This window comes from Podarcis muralis, chromosome 6 (assembly GCF_964188315.1).
Source record: "Podarcis muralis chromosome 6, rPodMur119.hap1.1, whole genome shotgun sequence".
Lineage (NCBI taxonomy): Eukaryota > Metazoa > Chordata > Lepidosauria > Squamata > Lacertidae > Podarcis > Podarcis muralis.
Window position 1 is genome coordinate 14,289,041 of NC_135660.1, and position 7,541 is coordinate 14,296,581.

Sequence of the window (7,541 nt, forward strand, 5' to 3'; positions counted from 1 at the left end):
GAGCCCTTCTTCCAACCAGTATTAGAATCTCACTTCAACAATGGTGATAGGATAGCGTTATCCACTGCATCTAAGGACAACAGGCTAGATCAGGCCTTATCCTCTAATGCAGGGAAAGCCAACATGGTGCCGTCCATATGTTATTGGACTACAATTCCCATTATCCCTCAACGTTCGCCTTCCAAGTTGGACCTGACAGGAGCTGGAGAGCTACCCTTGCCCTAATGTTTGCTGTTGCTCTCTGGTCCCCAGAATATGCTGCCCAATGCAGCCCGCGCCTCACTCTGTCTAATGGCAGAGCTGGCCCTGAACATCTCTTCCTAGGGATCCATGCCCTCCAACATTTCTCTGGTGAAAATAGGGACATCCTATTCCATACCCTCCAACATTTAGCCAATGGAAATAGAGACGTCCTAAAGAAAAGTGGGACATTCTGGGATCAAACCAGAAACTGGGGCAGCTTCTGTAAAACTGGGGACTGTCCCTGGAAAATAGGGACAATTGGAGGGTCTGGGGATCTGTGTGAAATCGCCCCAGTGCTGCCTTCAGGGTTGGCAAAAACTTTTTGCCAGTCCCTTTAGCTGAACCAGCTGAAACATCCCAGTTTTGATAAACGGGATATTGGCGGGTATGCTATACACTTAACCTGAAAGTAAACCCTATTGCACTCCAGTAGGGTTTTTTCTGAGTAGGCCTGCAGAGGATTGTGCTGTTGGCTGATTTATTTGGTGTCGCCAGTGGAACCCTTTACAAGACTTGCCTTATCTGTATATTGACAACATGCCCAATAAAGAGATGGGTGCGTGTGACCTCTTAAATACTTTGGACTGGTGCTCACTGGAACGTTTGCTTTTTCAAAATAAATAAACCACACTCCAAAATAGTCCAGTAAGCAAAGGACCTGGCCTGTGCTCCATTCTACAAGGTTTGCCAAGGTTTCAAGTACTCAGGTCCCATAAAATGTAGTGATTTCTAATATGTCTATTGCGGTAAAATGGTTTCTCTACAGCGGGACACCAACACAATTCCTTGCCAAGGGTGTAAGGGACTTTCAATATTGCTTCTGCTGAGGTGGAAGCTGACAGCCAGAGCCAATGGGGGCTGGCTGAGGTTCATAGAATCATAGAATCATAGAATCATAGAATCATAGAGTTGGAAGAGACCACAAGGGCCATCGAGTCCAACCCCCTGCCAAGCAGGAAACACCATCAGAGCACTCCTGACATATGGTTGTCAAGCCTCTGCTTAAAGACCTCCAAAGAAGGAGACTCCACCACACTCCTTGGCAGCAAATTCCACTGTCGAACAGCTCTTACTGTCAGGAAGTTCTTCCTAATGTTTAGGTGGAATCTTCTTTCTTGTAGTTTGGATCCATTGCTCCGTGTCCGCTTCTCTGGAGCAGCAGAAAACAGCCTTTCTCCCTCCTCTATGTGACATCCTTTTATATATTTGAACAAGGCTATCATATCACCCCTTAACCTCCTCTTCTCCAGGCTAAACATGCCCAGCTCCCTTAGCCGTTCCTCATAAGGCATCATTTCCAGGCCTTTGACCATTTTGGTTGCCCTCCTCTGGACACGTTCCAGTTTGTCAGTGTCCTTCTTAAACTGTGGTGCCCAGAACTGGACACAGTACTCCAGGTGAGGTCTGACCAGAGCAGAATACAGTGGCACTATTACTTCCCTTGATCTAGATGCTATACTCCTATTGATGAGGCCCAGAATTGCATTGGCTTTTTTAGCTGCCGCGTCACACTGTTGGCTCATGTCAAGTTTGTGGTCAACCAAGACTCCTAGATCCTTTTCACATGTACTGCTCTCAAGCCAGGTGTCACCCATCTTGTATTTGTGCCTCTCGTTTTTTTTGCCCAAGTGCAATACTTTACATTTCTCCCTGTTAAAGTTCATCTTGTTTGTTTTGGCCCAGTTCTCTAATCTGTCAAGGTCGTTTTGAAGTGTGATCCTGTCCTCTGGGGTGTTAGCCACCCCTCCCAGTTTGGTGTCATCTGCAAATTTGATCAGGATGCCCTTGAGTCCATCATCCAAGTCGTTGATAAAGATGTTGAATAAGACCGGGCCCAAGACAGAACCCTGTGGCACCCCACTAGTCACTCTTCTCCAGGATGAAGAGGAACCATTGATGAGCACCCAATAGGTTCAATAGGTTGGGGGGCAGAGCCCCATTCACCCTATTGAACCAGCCCCCACTGAGGCCTCCCCAAAGCATGGAACCCGCATTGGGGCCTACTTTGCAACAAATCCTCACACAAACGCTCCGAAGCAAAGGAGTGAGGGACCATACCTGGCAAAGATCCCTCTCCAGATACTTTTGTAGAGCAGCAAAAATAAACCAGAGGACAAAAAAATTTTCCCCAAGACAACGGAAACAACTTTTTGAGGGCTTCTTGTGGAAAATGCCTGGCCTCCTCGAATGTTGAAGAAACCAAGTGTGCGGCAAGATTAAATTATATAAAGGCAGTGGTGGGAAGGTGGTACCCACTGAGAAGTTAAATGATTTGCCTAAGGGCGACAGAGCGAGGCAGGGAAGGAAAAGAAACCCAGAGGATGAAAATACCACCATGCAGTAATTACAATCAAAGGACAAATTCAGAAATGCGCAGATCTGCCCTTGCTGTTCCTCAAGAATAGCACCTGGCAATCTCCTCTAGGCCATGGCCTTCTTTTAATCTTCTGACCAGCCGATAATGGTGGGTCTGCATTCTTCCAGGTGCCCCTTTCCCTTTTTTTTTAACATTTCTTTCTTTCTTTCTCTCTCTCTCTCTCTTTTTGCAACAATTATTGTCACAAAGAGCAGATTTAACAGCAAGCCTTTTTCTTGTTACAATCCATCACGAGGCAATGCCAAATCTGGGACGCCTTTGTGCCGCCTATGAGAGATGATAATAGAATGTATTACCCTGACCTTTTCCGTTTGCTTGGCAATGCTATCGGGGAGCCTTCCCTCTCTCTCTCCTCCCTTCTTAACCACCTCATTAACCTGGGAGGGGGGGAAAGGAGGAATGGACAGACAATTAGCCTGCAGAATATTAAAAAGGTTAACACTGAATGGCAACCCCCCCAGTCTGCAAGTGTTGGAAATCTGGTATCGTGTTCTGCTTTCATAAGCCTCACACACCTAACTGAATAAACTTGGCGGGGAGGGAGGGAGGGCTTTGCTTTTGCACATGGCCAAAGATAGAGAGATTGATAAAAATAAAAAATAAGAAGAGCAGGTGGCTATTCCCATTCTAAAAGGTGAACGTTTCTCCCCAAGTCGTGGAGGGGCATGAGAAAGAAAGACGAGGGTCCCTGGATAGATAGTCTTTGATTCCCGGTGACTAAGCGAAGTGTCTCACAGTTATGATCTACCTGGGCCTGAAATTAGACGTTTCGCATGTGGGAGGAAAAGATGAAAGGAAAAAAACTGTCTGGCACCCAAAGCTAGAAAAGGCTTGTCCTGCTTACGCCTCATTAAAATGAACAGGATCCAAGTTTGGTCGTGACTCACTCGCTTTCAAGGGGACAAGAAACGCAACTGGCTTTCTCAGTTTGGGGCATAATTCGTGAGTCTTGAGATAGTCAACAGAGAAGGAGGGGAGGGTTGTCCCATGGCCCTCTAGATGTTGTTGGACTCCAACTCCCATCAGCCCATCAGCATGGCCAATGGTTAGAGACGATGGGATCCGTAGTCCTTTCCCTTCCGATTCCTGAATTATAAGACCTGGAACTTGCTGAAACGCCCAGGCCCAGCCCTCCCATGCCTCTTCTGCTAATGCTGCAATATTGGTTCTCTCTTTTATTCATCACTGTGATACCAGCTCTCATTGATCTATTTACTGGCACATTCCCTGCATTAGTCTCGACACCTGCAGTTCTGGACGCTCACTTGTTCGGTTTGGCCAATCTCAGCGGCAGGCCGAGAGCATGCGGTGACTGGAAATCATTACAAACCTGATGCGGATTCAATCTCTTGACCTAGAAGTCAAGTTCTGAATTTCATTACCCAGTTAATTCTCTCGAGATCCATTTCCTAATTCAATTAGCCATCTCAACAGCATTCCCCCTCCTCCTCCCCCCCCCTGTTATCCCTACTGGCCGCCCGCATCTAGTACATGGCAAAACTCATGGACCTAGAACAAGGATGGAAAGTGCGTGAATGGCTGGCTAATGTGTTAGACTTAAGTTGGAAGTCATTGTTTTATTTATATACTGCAGTGGCTCCCTGCTTGTGGAATGCTCTCCCCAGGGAAGTTCGCCCGGCACCTTCATTATACAACTTTAGGCGCCAGGCAGAAACGTTCCTCTTTAACCAGGCCTTTGGCTGATTTGACATCCACTGCCCTTTTAAAGTGTGTTGCGGGGGGGTGTCATTGGGTTGTCTTTGTTTTTAATATGTATTTTGTGTTGTTTTTTTAAATATATTGTGATTTTATTATGTGAACCACCCTGAGATCTACAGGAATGGGGCAGTATACTACTAGTACTGCTATTAGGGACTCGGGTGACGCTAATCGACTGAGCCTATGGCTTGCCGATCGGAAGGTCGATGGTTCGAATCCCCACGACGGGGTGAGCTCCCGTTACTCGGTCCCAGCTCCTGCCAACCTAGCAGTTCGAAAGCATGCCAAAATGTGCAAGTAGATAAATAGGTACCACTCCGGCGGGAAGGTAAACAGCATTTCCGTGCACTGCTCTGGTTTTGCCAGAAGTGGCTCAGTCATGCTGGCCACATGCCCTGGAAAAACTGTCTGTGGACAAACATCAGCTCCCTCGGCCAGTAAAGCGAGATGAGCGCTGCAACGCCAGAGTTGTTCGAAACTGGACTTAACTGTCAGGGGTCCTTTACATTTCCTTTTTTATTATTATTACAAATGCCAAAACAGCTTCTAAGAGATCTATAAAAACAATTCACCATTAAAACACACAGTGGCATTAAAGCATCCCTAATTAAGGCAATGAAACAAAGAATCAAAAAGCAAAACAATTAAAACCGCTTTCAAAGGTTAAAAGAACAAAACCAAAAGTCCAGTTTAGGGGGATGGTTGCCAAAACAGGTGTGTCTTCAGGAGCCGGCAGCATGCCAATGCTGATGGGGCTTCTCGTATTTTGGCAGGGAGAGCCTTTCACAACACTGGTGCCACAGTGAGAAAGCCTGCCCCCAAGTTACCATAAGCCGATAATCATCAATTTGACAATCATACTGCCCTTAGTGACCAGTGAAATTGGTTGAATATGGGGCTTATCTGCACTTACCTTCCATCCGCTCTTTCTAGGCACGGTCCCCAATTTAAACCTCCTCCTATTTTTGCTCTGGAGCTTTCTTCAAGAAAACCCACTCTTTTGAGCTCCTTCAAAGCAAACAGCAATCCATGGAACCCCAAGTTGGTGTTGGCTCTGACTGAGCACTAAAGTGCAGGGTTTTGTGAGGAAATCTCTAAGGCAAGGTGCAGGGCGGGATGCTCCGACATTGAGTTTTCTTTTTTTACCATTTTTACCATCACAGGGTTTAAGGTGAAATATACAGTAGATTTCCAGGCCTTGGCAACTGCTTATAGGCTTCATCAATGCTTTCACAGGCACTCAGGAGGGGAAGCATTATGAAGACCACCTGACATCTGTTTTTCCTCCTAACCACTCACGTATCTGGATCCATCTTGTAGACACTATGCCTTCTGGACATTCCCAAAGACGATTCGTGTCCTGTTCTCCAGGCGTTCCCAATTAAATTTCCACAGATCAGGCCGGCCCCATATTCTTTTGGAAAATTAAGAGATTTCACTTATACCAGAGCACAAGGTAGTCCTAATCAAACCTGAGGCTGCCTTGGGCTTGCCTCCCAAGCATAATGCCCCCTTTTTAATGAGCTCTGGATTTCGTCTGAGCAATGTTTTGAATATCATCACCAGCCATTTCTGTGAAGCGTTCTATCAAACATGGCTTCCCAACTCTTCGCAGGTTCCAGCACAGAGGGTGGGTGCTGACCGCCTCATAAAGAACTCCTACGCTTTCTTTAACAATGGAAAGCTGGAAAAAGTTAAAATTAAAATATGCCGTTCTTGTTAAGGACCATTCTAGCGCTGGGAATGAATTAAATTGCGGAAATGGCCTCAAATCCTGGCGGGTGAACTGTCCCATTCTGTAGATGAAAGTTCAAGGCTTCATTGTCCTTCATGGGGAGAGATCCATGAGGGGAAATGGCACATGAGGGAACATGCCGAGCCATTGAGGCACCATTAGATACCTTTCTCTATTCTCGCCCACAGCGCTATCATTTCGCTTAAAAAAAAAAAAGTATGAAAAACCCCAATGCAGAATTTCATATTAGCCACCTAAGCTAAAATGGCCTACAGACATTTTACTTCATGGAGGGATCAGAACATTAGCTTTTCCATCATCAAAGAGAAGGGACACATTTTCAATTATACTAAAACATACAAAGTGATATTTCAAGGAAGGATGAGGAAAACAGGGCTCGATGTCATCCTCACCCAAAGCAAAGACGTGGTGACAAGCCTGCTTGCTGTTTTCTTATGTTTTTCATACTTTTCGTTTCTAAAGTTGTAAACTGCCTCGAACACCTTCAAACAGGCTTCTACAACAGAGTGCCCTCTGCCCCAGCCAGCATGGCCCAGGGGTCAGGGATGGCTAGAGACATGGTTCAGAATATACGAAGGGCACCATATTAGCCAAGGTAGCTTTAACAGGGGACATAGGTAAAGGTAAAGGGACCACTGACTGTTAGGTCCAGTCACGGACGACTCTAGGGTTGCGGCACTCATCTCACTTTACTGGCCGAGGGAGCCGGCGTACAGCTTCCAGGTCATGTGGCCAGCATGACTAAGCCGCTTCTGGTGAACCAGAGCAGCACACGGAAACGCCGTTTACCTTCCCACCAGAGTGGTACCTATTTATCTACTTGCACTTTGACGTGCTTTCAAACTGCTAGGTGGGCAGGAGCAGGGACAGAGCAACGGGAGCTCACCCCGTAGCGGGGATTCGATCCGCTGACCTTCTGATCGGCAAGCCCTAGGCTCCATGGTTTAACCCACAGCGCTATAGAAATGCAAGAAACAGAATGTGCCATGGGTTGATTAATTCTCAAAAAAAATACCAGTTAAAATATTAACGATTAAGCTTCTCATCAGTTTGACGGGCAGGATGAGAACAAGATATTTGTTCCCCAAACCCTCGAACCCTGTCTATCCTCTGCATTTTCAGCAAACTTGACACCAGATGCAAGGACAGAGCTCCAGCCGCAAAGTTTAGAACAAAGATGCTCCCTGTCCCCTTATTATCTCCAAGCAACCAGCTTAGATGGCTTTATAAAGGGGATTAGGACAAATCCATCACTCGTCAGGATGCCTATATGCAACCTCCAGGTGCAGTCAGCAGGATCCTGGGTACCAGTTTCTTGGGAACAGCAGCAGGATAGGACTATTGCCTTTATGTCCTGCTTGGGGGCTTCCTAGAAGCGTCCGATTGGCCACCCAACAGGATCCCAGACTAGATCAGCTTTTGGTCTGCTCCGGCTGGGCTTGTCTT